Source organism: Micrasema longulum, unplaced genomic scaffold, assembly GCF_059751315.1.
Source record: "Micrasema longulum isolate JH-2025_06_02 unplaced genomic scaffold, ASM5975131v1 h1tg001492l, whole genome shotgun sequence".
NCBI classification, from domain to species: domain Eukaryota; kingdom Metazoa; phylum Arthropoda; class Insecta; order Trichoptera; family Brachycentridae; genus Micrasema; species Micrasema longulum.
Genome location: NW_028278676.1, coordinates 568,352 through 582,339, shown reverse-complemented (window position 1 = coordinate 582,339; position 13,988 = coordinate 568,352).

The following is a 13,988-nucleotide window of genomic DNA, read 5'->3' as shown; positions in this document are numbered from 1 at the left end:
ACCTGTTTCATGTAAGGTCAGGTGGGGTAAGAGCGTCGTACTTTTTTGTAAATTCAAATTAAACGCTCTCTGTGTTCAGAAATTTGCTTTTTTTTTAATTTACCACATAATAAAAACATAAAGGTACTTTTTATTTGAAAAAAAAGTGTTAATAATAATCCAAAAATCTGCACTACTATTCCTTTTGCCCTTTTACCCCGAGTAAAAGTTTCATAGCAGGTTATCTCCTAATATAGTAATTCCTAATATAGATAATTATATCCTTTAATACCAATAACTAGACCGAGAGTGAAATTTGTACCTTCAATCCACAGAATTATAGGTATATATTATAATTTTATAGGTTTTTTTTCTAATTCAGGAGAAGAATGTCAAAAAAAATCTCTGTCAAAAATGATTGTAGATAAGGGAATAGTAACATTTTTATGATGTAATAATTCTTATATTTAAATATAAGTTACCAATTTTTGTTTCGATTCTGTAGCTAAATCACAAATAACTATCGACGTGCTAATAAGCGATGTGATAACAATTTCTCACCATGGTTGTTTATCGTATTCGCGATCACAATGGAACATTCATGAACACGTAATATTAAATGTCAAAATATTTACGTTTCGCAACGTATAATCCTGCTGCGCAATCACATATTTGAATTTCACCGGTGTAAATATGGAAAATGTAAAAAAATGCTATTTTTATTTATTTATTTATTATTTATCACGCTATTTATTGCATTGAGCCGGTGGTTGTGAAGCCAAATGTCAAGAAAAGCAGTCGCCATAGTAATTGTAATTTAATTTGAACTTTTTTGTATTAAATACTCCTTACAATTGTTCTTGAACTTTGCAACAATGGTGATTGGACTCATAAAGGTAATAAACCAAAATCAGTGATCGAACATCCCATTTCCAAGACAATCAAAATCTTTTTTTTTCCGAGTACCTTAGCCTTGTACATGACACGTAAGGCTACTAAATACAGGGGTCCAAATATATATTTAAAAAAAATAAAAAAAACTCCTTACAAGTTTGCAAATACAATATATTGTATTATATTGTATAGTAAACGCCGATTTTTCGCCAGTGAACTGTATTTATTTACGAGGAAAACAAAAAACAAACCGACACGAGCGTTGACTTAGAGATTACACACGCGTTGACTTATGACTGCGATAACTTAAGCATGTTCATTATTGTTCATTGTGATCGCTCAAATGCTTAGCATGTTTTAAGCACGTCGATAGTTATTTGTGATTGAACTTCTGGAACAACAACGCATCTCTCTGTCGGACCGAAGTATCTAACTACCTAATACCTACATAGTTGATATTATACGATATTCTCAAGGATTTTTTTTTGCAGGATGTAAAATAAAAATTTCAAAATTACATCGCCGAGAGACAAAAAAAAAAATTTCTTGTCGAAAATGTCATTTCTGCCAACACATCAACTGCCTCCGCGGTTTAGTGATTAAGACGCTTGAATCACGCATAGAAGGTTCCAGGTTCAATTCCCGGTAAGAAACCAAAAATTAAAATGTGATTTTTCTCAAGCCTGTGTGTTCCGTGATATAATTCACCACTGTGATTGGGTCACCTGGCCTGTTGTGGTGAAAACAATAATCAGAAATAAAAAAATAATATAGTATTAAGTTCATATTTTCTCGTCTAAAGATTTTTAAGATAATATTCCATTATTAAGCAAAGGCTCAGATGAGTGAATCTTTGCTTTAAATATTAATGTAAAATGACTATAAAGTTGATTAGTTTATTATTCCGTATCATATTTACGCATTAAAAAAAATGACTGGTTAAATAATGTAACGCGAGTTACCAAAATTTAACGTAGGTTACCAAAATGTAACGTGATTACTTTTGTTTAATTATTTTTATATGTAATAAACAAGAATCCCTCAAAGTTTCCGAAATTGATTTTATTCTTACGTGTTTGATTAAAACTTAATATTAGCATTATATACTTTTATGTAACTTCGTGTAGCACAATGTATCGTGCGTTACCAAAGGGAAATAAATAGTCAAAAAATATTTATTTAACTTAATTGAATTATTGTTTTACTAGAAATTTTTCCTCAATCGATGTTCAATATGCAGTAATATACAAAATATTTTTTTTTAACATTATATAGATAAAACGCACTAAAAATACTGAATTTTGGGGTTAAATGTAACGTGGGTTACCATGGAATTACCCTAGGGTTGAAAGACAGACGAGTGAAGTTTCTAAATAATAGTCATATTATATCGGATTAAATTATGGTACATTCTGAAATGTGTGCGTGCGTAGGTATATAATATATTTTATATTTTAAGGTGGAAAAACTTTAATTGCCCTTGTATTATGTAACTTAGTAGACATTATAATAATAAATATTTACATCTCCCCCCCCTCCTTATCCTCTCTTCAAGCATTTTTGTCCTTATCCCGCCCAATTTACAGTAACTTAATGTTCTTAAAATTAATATTTAAAAAATCTTTGATTATTGAGTACATGAAAATAACATTTTTATATGTATAAATTGTATGTATTTATTTGATATGTAATATATATTTTCTTTACTAACTTTGTATACTATGTGGAAATCTGTTATTAGTTCTGAGTTTATACACTATATCTGTTTGTTTACTAAAAATATGTATGTAGAACTTTTGATTTCCCTAATAAAATAAAATAAAAAATAAATAATAAAAATAAACGAATAAAGCCTTTTAAGCATTTAATAAAAAGGCAAAGATTAAAAAAAATGCTTGGTTTTATCTGGAATTATAGCAGATATATGCTGGAAAAAGTAAAACTATTTAAAAAAGTTATTTTTCACTTTTTTGTTCCTACATACAACATACAATATTTTATGGTTTGTGGTAGTAGATAAGAAGTAGGTACCACGGCAGATAGGTCCCTATTGGTATCCTGTTTCCCTTCGTCATAAATCCAATAAAAACATAGTCTGTGGAGAGGAAATAATTGCTTTTATGGATGTGGTCTTTAGCCCTGGAGTTGGAAATAAAATATGACCGCAAAACAAAATGAATGCAATCTCCAGACGACAATGTACTCCGAGGAGAATGAAGGAAGCCTCACGGGCCATGGAACTATAGGTAGGTACTTTCTCACTTCTTATGGTACGCCAGAGCTGAGAAAATGGTGTTAGTTAAACCGCAAGACTGGATTCCTTGTGCGAAGCCATCTCAGTTCGTGGTCTCTGCGTTTTCAAACAATAAGCAATCACTCAGTTGACGAGTGACGACGGAATCGTTCTGCCACAAAACCACAAGAATTCATTTATACAATCGCAATGGTGCGCTTAAAAATATCAAATCGTAATTATTGCTCAAACTTAAATTTCTTCCCAAGACGATTATGTTGGTACCCGTAAAAAAAATGAGATGAATTTTTTTTATTTAGAAATACCTATGTGCAAGTCCAGTCAAATCTTTAATAAACTTTCCCTATGTGTGCGTGACAGAACGATTTCAATTTTTTTTCTTTGTTTATTACTTGAACAACAAAATATTTTTCAGTCTACACTCACTTAGAAGGTTACGAAAATTCTTACCCATTAATACTAAATGCACTCTGGTACAAGCATTATTACTACCCATTCTAGATTACGCTGATGTTTCCATGACTGATTTAAGCTGTGAGCAACTCGATAAACTTGAACGACTTCAGAATACATGTACAAGGTATATTTTTGGTCTTAGAAAAATATGACCACATTTCTGATTATCGTAGGCAACTGAAATGGCTCAAAATTAGACAGCGGAGAGACTATCACTCCCTCTCACTTCTGTTTAATGTACTTCATAGTCCTAACGCTCCTATATACCTGCGTGAAAAAAATCAACTCTTATCAGTTCATGGTTTACCTCTTCGTTCTAATTCTCAAAGCACTCTCTTAGTACCCATCCACAATTCCTCTTTCTTCTCTAACTCATATAGTGCCCATGCCGCTCGACAGTGGAATCATCTCCCATCCGCCATCAAAGATGTTACTAAAGTATCTCTGTTTAAATCACGTTTGTAGAAAGATCTCCTTTCTCTTTCTTAATTTTCCTTTTTCCCATTGAGTAATGGTATTGTTTTAAGGTAATTTATACACAAATACATTTATTTATATTTTTTAATGTCTTTAGCTTTTTTTTACCTTAATTTTCTATTGAATATGTTTTTAACTTGAATTATAAAAATAAAACTCTTATTTTATTGATTGGTTGGAAGAAATTGCCATTTGGCAATAAGCCCGCCAATGTACAATGAGGAACTTCAGCCCTACGGGAAATTGGATACAATAAATGTTTTCTTTCGCGCGGTAAAAATTGGAGCATTAGTTTGTACGGCAAAGTTTCCTGAAAATGTACGAAAAAATAATAAAAAAACATTTTAATGAAAACGGACTACTTCGAATGACGTCACTGGTTCATATGAATCAACCTGTCATATGAGAGCTATGGAAGATTTCCGGTTTGCTCGCCATGGATGGACCAATGGGATGAATTGTATGAGAATAAGAGGAAACGAATCTCTGACGTCACACGCGGAGTTATTTCAAAAGTGTAAATCTTAAAAAAAATGTAGCGCTGATAATTCGATACATAAAAATTGAAAAAAAAAAATTTGGCTTAGTTTAATAGTCTTTTAAGAAATAAAAAAACAAAACAAAACACCACTGAACTTCCTCATTAACATTATGTACAAGAATTTAAATAAATAAATAGCCGACAGGCACTAAAACATTAACATTAGTATATTAGGCTTTTTAAACTATCGAACGCGCTGTAGGCATCTATGAAAAGTACCTAACTATGCGCCAAGCGCGTATATCGTGCATCGATACTCGATACCTCGTATGATAAGTACCTAACTATGCGCCATGCGCGTATATCGTGCATCGACACTCGATACCTCGTATGATAAGTACCTAACTATGCGCCAAGCGCGTATATCGTGCATCGATACTCGATACCTCGTATGATAAGTACCTAACTATGCGCCATGCGCGTATATCGTGCATCGATACTCGATACCTCGTATGATAAGTACCTAACTATGCGCCATGCGCGTATGTCGTGCATCGATACTCGATTCCTCGTATCATAAGTACCTAACTATGCGCCATGCGGGTATATCGTGCATCGATACTCGATACCTCGTATTTTGGATACCTACCTATTCCCTAAGTAAAGTGATTAAAGCGAGACACCGACGCATAATAAATAGACTTGCGTCACTCCCTTACTAGCTGCATCTCAGATTCAGCAAATATTAGGTTGCCCTCAACAATTCGGAATAAAAATACAGCAAATCATGATAGACATGCAAACATTAGCGTGAAAAGAAATATACTCTCTGAAACTTGTACAGCACTGGCTGTCGGTGTTATTATTTAGGTACGTTAAAATCGCGAAAAGTGTATTTACAAACATGAGTAACTAATTTATATTGAAACCATATGTATATATAAAATGTGTCTCAATTACATTATGAGGATAACTTTTATTATAACATTATTATATGCGAAATACTTGATTTATATATATATATATATATAGTTGGATAATTTATATAGCGCCATTTTTGTGAAAATCACCTCAAGGGCGCTGTACAATTAATAAATATCCCATTATGTCTTGCAGTTACAGAGCGCATGGACGGTTGGGATTCTAGTTCCTCGTTTTCAATTAAGATCAATAAAAAAATATAACAGATAGGAGCTAGATTACAGGACATCTTGCAGCTACAGAGCGCATAGATAGTTAGAAATTTAGCCCCCATTTACACATTTTAAAAATTGACAAATAAATTTAGTGTATTAATGATATTTAGAAAAATGAAAAATATAAATAATAAAAAGAAGTAAGATTACAACACGTCTTGCAGCCACTAAGCGCATAGACGATTGAAATTCTAGAACCCATTTACAAAATTTTGGCATTTTAAAAGTTGATATTAATTAATTATGGATAACTTATATAGCGCCATTTTCGTAATAAAATACCTCAAGGGCGCTTTACATGGTGATTCTATTGTTAAGTTAATTTAATTGAAGCTTTTAAATTTGTAATTTAATTAAAATAATTTATTTTGTTGTCACGTGCTACGGATTTATTCAAATGATTTAGAGAACAAGTGGGTTTTAAGTTTTTTCCGAAACATCACTTCACTTTCACAGCCTCGCACCTCTGCTGGGAGAGCATTCCATGCCATAGGGCCTGCGACCGCAAATGCGCGTTCACCAAATTTAGTGCGCTGTTTGCGTAGAGGTATAATAACTTTTCCTCTCGCCGTAGACGTAGCTGATCTAAGCGTGAGACGCCTGTCAGCTAGTTCATCCGGAATGCATAGTTTCCTTAGATATTCCGGAGCCGAGTTGTGCAGTGACTTATACATAAGCCAACAGAGTTTGTATTCGACCCTCTGTGGAAAACGTAGCCAGTGTAGTTCCCGAAGTAGTGGAGTGAAATGACTGAACTTAGAGATTCCGAAAATAAGTCTCGCTGCGGCATGCGGAAAGCTTTAGTTTATCGGTGTTATTATTGTTCATGTTAATGAGGGTGAGTATATATATTGTGTGAGGGTGTGTGTATATGTGTATGGATGTGATTATTGAATATATGCGACAATGTGTAGTGAATATAATCGGACTTATTGAACAATGATTATCAAAAATTATCTGTTTTTTATTTATAAACCTTAGTGAGTAGTATATATATAGTTGGATATTTTATATAGCACCATTGTTGTCAAAATCACCTCAAAGGCGCTGCACAATAAATAAATATCCCAGCACGTCTTGCAGCTACTAAGCGCATGGACGGTTAAAATTCTAAATCCATTTATAAAATTGAGGTATTTTATAGTTGATAGCATTTACATATGAAAGCTAGATTACCAATCGTCGTGCAGCTACAAAGCGCACGGACGAGTGAAATTCTAGCCAGTTAAAATGATATCAATAAATTTACAAAAAATAAACCTAAACATAGAGCATAGTAGTAAATTTGTCAAGTGTTCATGCCAAGAAGCAAGCAATAAAAAAACAAATAAATAAAGCACTAATTCAACATTATGGTTAACAAAATAAAGATAGATGTCCGAAGAGTAGCTTTTGTAGATAGTGGGTAGATACCGCCGCCATGTGGCCTACTGGCTGCTTGTTAATTCCTGGAACATGGTTGATGCACTTTGCTTCGCATATGGTCACACTGATGATTAAACGTCAAATAAAGAGTGTTTTATACTTGTATATGTATATTCTAAAATACAAAAAAATATGTATTAAAAAAAAGAAAATACGAACACGTGAAACCAAACATGATGATTTTCATAAGGAACATTATTGCAACCTTAAGCATTACCCAAAATACTTAATTAAGTTGAATTGACCCAACCGCATTAGTTCTTTTTTCCATTTTTTAAACAGTTTTATGATGTCGAACAAAGGAATGGCAGTTACAGAATTGTTTGTTTTACGTAATTTGACGTTTAATCATCAGCGTGGCCTGGCCATAATAATAATAATAATATTTGGCTGATTTATACAGCGCCATTTTTGTAAAAAAATCACCTCAATGGCGCTTTAAAATTGTATATCTAAATTTACATTCTAACTAAACTTAAGTGATATATTATATTTCCCGATTTAAAATTGAGGGTATGATAGTTTAAAGAAGTGGGATTTTAGTTGGGATCTTAACTGAACTGAATATAACTAGTCATAGTTCTACATTATCTCTGGGCCATATATGAAGCAAAGTCGAAAGTGAATCGAGTTGTGGTCCTGTGTATAGTACCTCGTACTTACAGATCAAAGGTCAGTGGTTCGAATCTCACTATCCCAACTTGATTCCAATTTTCTAATAGTGTGTCATTTTTACAACTCGTTGAAAATGGTCCACAAAATGAAATATTTGGGCAAATTATAAGAACGCAAATATTTCTTTTAATAAAAAAAAAAACAAGTGCAAATCTTCTTTACCTCCGTGAGAAAATTTAGTAACCCCTGCAGATATTGTAATGGTTATAAGTCACACGGACTTTTTACGTGAGGTAATATCATATCTTGGAATAATATAATATTATATATTATAGAATCTTGGCACATTACTAAAGCTCAAAACACCAAACTTCTGAGTTTTGAGAGTAAGTGCTTGAGAAGAATATTAGGTATAAGGTGGTTCGATTTTATAACTAACATTGAAGTCCGAGAACGGACGCAGCAGCCTCCTATAACGAGCGTCTTGAGGATGCGGCGGTGGACCTGGCTTGGACACGTGCTGCGCATGTCTTAAGAGAACCTAAACCCAAGTTGCCTCTTCTTTAAACCTGCGGGCTCACGCCGTCCTGGAAGGCCGTCGATGACGATCTTTCGACTTTATTCGGCGGAACTAAGGGGCGCTGGATTGACGTGGGAAATGGAGAAAATGCTGGCTGGCGATAGGGTCTCCTGGAGGCAAATGGTGATGTCCACATGCTCCTCTTAGGAGCGGATGTGGAAAAGAAGAAGAATATCATATATCCATGGTAAAAATATTAAAGATCCTCACACTACAGTTAGAAGGAACAACCCTTTTTGCAATGTGCATAAGCCTTGTACATAATAAGTAAGGCATACAATAAGCAACTCCTGATAAAAAAATGGCGGTAGACCAAAACAAACATCGTGTATGTATGGTACACTGGCGAACTTATTGCTTAACCGCAATATCTTCAAACTAACCAAAACTAGACACTTATAAATTCTAATTCGAAACCTTTATGTACCTACATAATTATGAATATTTATTATTAATCCAATGAAAGCTCTTTAAAGTGCATTGCCAATTTAAAATATATGAATAATTAAATATGAACTTGCCCATCAACGCACGTACCCCAGCCCATTCACAATGTAATTGTTATTTTCATTTATTTGATCATGTCGGATAGTGTCGGTAACGCGAGCGTGATCAGAAAAAGGAATACTGGTTATTTATACCGTAATGGCAAGATACATTCACATTCATTAGAGGACACGTAACGCCGGATCATCGAATCATCTTATCATTCTTCTCTGCTCACTACTCAATACCTACTGATGAATGAATCAATAAATAAAAGCCATATTTGACGAAAACCGGATTTAAACCAGCATCCACAAGCTTATCCGAGGCAAATAATTAGGCAAAAAAAATCACGTTTGTTAGTGAAATTCATAGTGGAAGATCATTGCAGAGTTTTCGTGTGTGTATTGTATGTAAAAAAATATTACTGCTTTACATTATGTCAAACAACGATAGAATATAGAATAATAAGCTGTAGATCTGTTCCAAAAACATAGCTGGGCCCCGATTACAGTGGGAAGTTAGGAGAATTATCTTCAACAGTCTATAAAGTAAAATCGAATTTTCTGAACAAAAATGTGAATATTTGTTTTAAATTTTTATGTTTCTTTGTAAATGAACATGTATCAAAATTCAATTTATATGAATATTTAATTTTTCATACTGAAAATTTGATTTTACTTTATAGACAGACAATGAGGAACTTCAGCAAAATGTTTTCTTGCGCGCGGTAAAAATTAGAGCATGAAATTGTACGGCATAGTTTCTTGAAAATGTACGAAAAAAAAAATTAAAAAAAAAAAGGAAAACGCACTACTTTGATTGACGTCACTGGTTCATATGAACCAACCAATGATGTAACAGCTGTGAAGGATATCCGGTTAGCTTACCGTAAACGGACCAATGGGAAGAACTAACAGTAAACAATCTCTGACGTCACACGCGGAGTTATTTCAGAAATACAAAACTTTAAACAATCATAGCGCTGATAATACGATATGTATTTTTTTTATATTTTTTTTGGCTTAGTTTAACAGTTTATTAACAAATAAAAAAAAGACACTGAACTTCCTTATTGAAGATAACTCTGTTAACTTCTAACTATAACTCTGTTGCTCAAAAACGTGTCCTCAAAATTAAGTACCAATAATAATGAATTATTATGAATACGGAATACGTATTCCAAATGGCGGTAGTCATTGATGTTTCTCAAATTTCCGGAAGACACTACAAATGCTATTGGTACAAAAATAGAATAAAATGACAATAAAAGGTATTTTGTACTCGAGCGACAATAATAACTAATAACTTACAATCGGTACTAAAAATAAATACAGCGGATGACCCAGGGACGCGCCGTAGCCGATGGTACGCCAGAGCAGGCAAAGCCTGCCCTGGAAAATTTCATGTCTGCCTTTGCCGCTGGCCAGAACTTGCTGCTAAAATATTATTGCTACGTATTATAATGAAATTATTTTTTGATCTTATTCCAGATGAAAATAACCGAACGATAAGTAATTTGTCTATGGTCAGATTTAATTTAACTATGATCATCGACGATGTTCTAAAAGTGCTTTTAATTGTAAAAACAATAACAGCTCGGTCCATTGACCGATTAGTTTGTTTATAGCGAGAGCGTTAAAAAAATCATTTTTTTACGATTTTGGAAAATACCTAACTCAACACCAATACCTAAGATCGCTTCGTTTAATTCTTGGCAATAAAGCACCTTAAAAAATGACAGTTTAAACACATTGATTCATATGTATATGTTATATACATATATATATGCTACAGGTAAAGTTAGATAAACAATTACACCTAGGTTTACCCGGGAAAACTCTGTAATACCCTTAGGTTAGGACAGGTGTAGTTTAATTTAATAATAAATAAAATTAGTTTTTTTGCTTAACCTAATCCAACCTATCTATTATAAAAAAGAAAATCAATAAAATTACGTTCGTAGAAAAACGCGACACGTTTGGCCTTGGTTGTTGTGACGTCAAGGTTCGTGATAATGCCATAAACAAATTTGAATGGGCAGGAACAAATAAACAAATCGTGACGTATTAGGGGCATGGCCGAAGGAATGACCGTTTTTATGGAAATTCAAAATTACAAATTTAAAATACCTTTTATGCTACTAATAATAAGCAAAAAAAAATTTTTTTTTGTGGACTGTATTTTATAGACCTTATTACTTTAAAAATGTAAAAAAATTTGATACTTCGCTATTGGCTTAAAATGCAAGTATTATTTAATACATTTTTTTATCATTTTCTAGCGCTATGATTTGCACAAGTTCTCGTTGGTGAGTCTGCAGATTGGTAAGTTGGCTTCCCGGAAACCGGAAATCTATCAGAACATTTATCATTGGTTGGTTCGAAAAAACTTGTGACGTAGTTCAAAGTTGTTCTTTTTTTTATTTTTCATATATTTTCGAGAAACTTCACCGCACAATTAAATGTTCTAATTTTTACCGCGTGAAAGAAATATTTTCAAATCCAATTTCCCGTAAAACTGAACTTCTTCATCAGTTAATGAAACAACGCTGTTTATTTTCTTTGATAGGTCGTATTTTTTGTTACCTACGCTCCGCTAGATTCCCCCGATTGCACATTTTCGATCAATCCTCTGATCTGAAAATATCACAAAAGAATGGAAGGGCGTCAATTGTCATCCTGAAGAGCTTTAGGGAACCTTTTTGTAGTTTTTTTAACGAAAAAATGCGAAAAAGATGTATTTGACAACCAGAATCGCTCAGTGTGATTGATGTTGGTAATTTTCTGATAACAGTTCGATAGATTTTATTTTTGCGTGTTTGTATTCGTAAGCTGTGAAATTGATATGGACTTAAACACGTTAATGGAAAAATATATCTGTACCTCAGAGCCAGGCGGATGCACATCCAGAATTTGATGAAATGACATTTAGATTTTCGTATCCAGTTTTTGATCATGTCTATTGATTTTGAAGAAATTTAAGTCTTATAATGAAAGAACCAATGTACGAGTATTAATATACTGAAAACACAAATTAATGCTACAAATGATTAGAAATCAATAAAAGAAAGTAGATTCTTTAGGCTCTTGTTGAAATTTGACGTTTGGATTTGCATCCGTCTGCCTCTGAGGTACAGATATCATGGCTAAAAATATAAAAAATAATAATATTATTAACGTACGAGTATTACAACAGCGATGGAGAACATTTTAAAGAAGGAAAAATATGAACGTCTAGGCATTTACAGGGCTTAAGGCCTGTCACTAGCTGGTTTTCAGTCGTTACTTAGTAGGTTAAATAAATCATTCGCATGAATTTCAAGCTCATAAATGAAGGTTAACATATTACAACAGAGATCAAGAACATCTTAGAGAAGGTGATATAGATGTCTAGGCATCTACAGGGCTTATGACCTGTCATTGGCTAGTTTAAGTGGCCACTTTACACGCTGTGTAACATTCACCATTCTGTCCATATTTGAACATCTGTATTCCTTCAATTCTTTCATTTGTTGATGTTTGTGAAGTTATAGAGCTGAAACCTTTATTTACGCGGGTGAAATTCATCTGATTTAATTTATTTACCTACGTAGGTACTAGGCAACGCCTGAAAATGGTATTTATTTCAATTTCTATACTTCTTCACGGACCAGGTGGATTTATCAACAATATTTTGAGTTTGTTCAAATTTTTGTAGACACGGAATGGATTCAACTCCAGGGAGTTGTTAATATTAACATATTACAACAGAGATGAAGAACATCTTAGAGAAGGTAATATAGACGTCTAGGCATCTACAGGGCTTATGACCTGTCGTTGGCTTGTTCATAAATTAAAGTTTCAGCTCTTTAACTTCTCAAAAACCAAATAGTGAATGTTTCACTTAAATGCCTCATGTCATGTTTTGTACTTATTTCCACACAACATTGTGATGAATATAATGTTGTCTGTGATATTGTCTTATATATTTCGTATTGGTGCAGACGTTGGGCTACCAGGAACTTGCTGATGTGGAGGAGTCAAATAGCCCACGACAGTAGCTTGTTTCTCGGCACAATATCTTCACAGTACTTATGTATAGTGCTGTACTAATGATATTATCATGTCATTTTTTTTTCTTTTTTACTTATATTTATCTAGGTATATACTCGAATGTATATGTAGATTCACAATCTACAAATAACATAAAGTTCAAAAGGTTAAATAAATAAATTTAAGCATTAAACTTCTTAGATTTTCACGGCCGTTAAGATGCACCATAAGTTTTTCTGGGTTATTATGCCGTGTGTCGTTCGTACTCTCTACCGACGTTTCGGATCGCGTTACAGCGTCCATCATCAGGGTTGATGTTATTTGTGTATGAATATGTGTTACGTTAGGTACTTAGAATTTTTACCGTGTCGTAGTCGTTTTTGTGTGATGTTATGTATTTGGGACTTGTACCGTGTCGTAGTCGTTTAGATTAATGTGTACCATTATGTACTTAGGATCTATACCGTATCACAAATCTGTGTTACATTGCAATCTTTATGCGATTTCTTTATGACTGGGTACCAGGATGTTTTTAATCGCATTCCATCATCTCTGTTTATGTTGTCGGGATGTTTGTACGACTACGACACGGTACAAGTCCCAAATACATAACATCACACAAAAACGACTACGACACGGTAAAAATTCGTATATAAGTAAGAAAATCAGTCCAATTAAATTTTATAATGTGCATTAAGCCTTATTAAATAAGCATCTAAAGGCGTGAGTTGCACTTTGTTTTGTAATAAATTGGTAGCATTGTTTTAATGAGCCATTGTTTTCGTCTTTATTCGCCAGGCGCTCAACGGAATCAGTTCCGCGGAGTGTAAACTTTTTGCATTTCGGTAGTTTTAAAATCTGTTCGAATTTGTAATGTGATTAAGTTACGAGTATATCTACAATCTGGGCTCCTCATTATTCTAGGCACCAATATTGTATTGAAAAGGTCCAAAATAAGTTTTTACGATTTATAAATTTTAAATTAGGTGTTAGTATTGAATTTTTAAATTATGATTTGTTACTGTTTATTTTGAAATTATTAAGACTAAGTGACAGGAGAATTATAACTGATTTATTAAATTTATATAAAATAATCCATTCCATGTTTGAC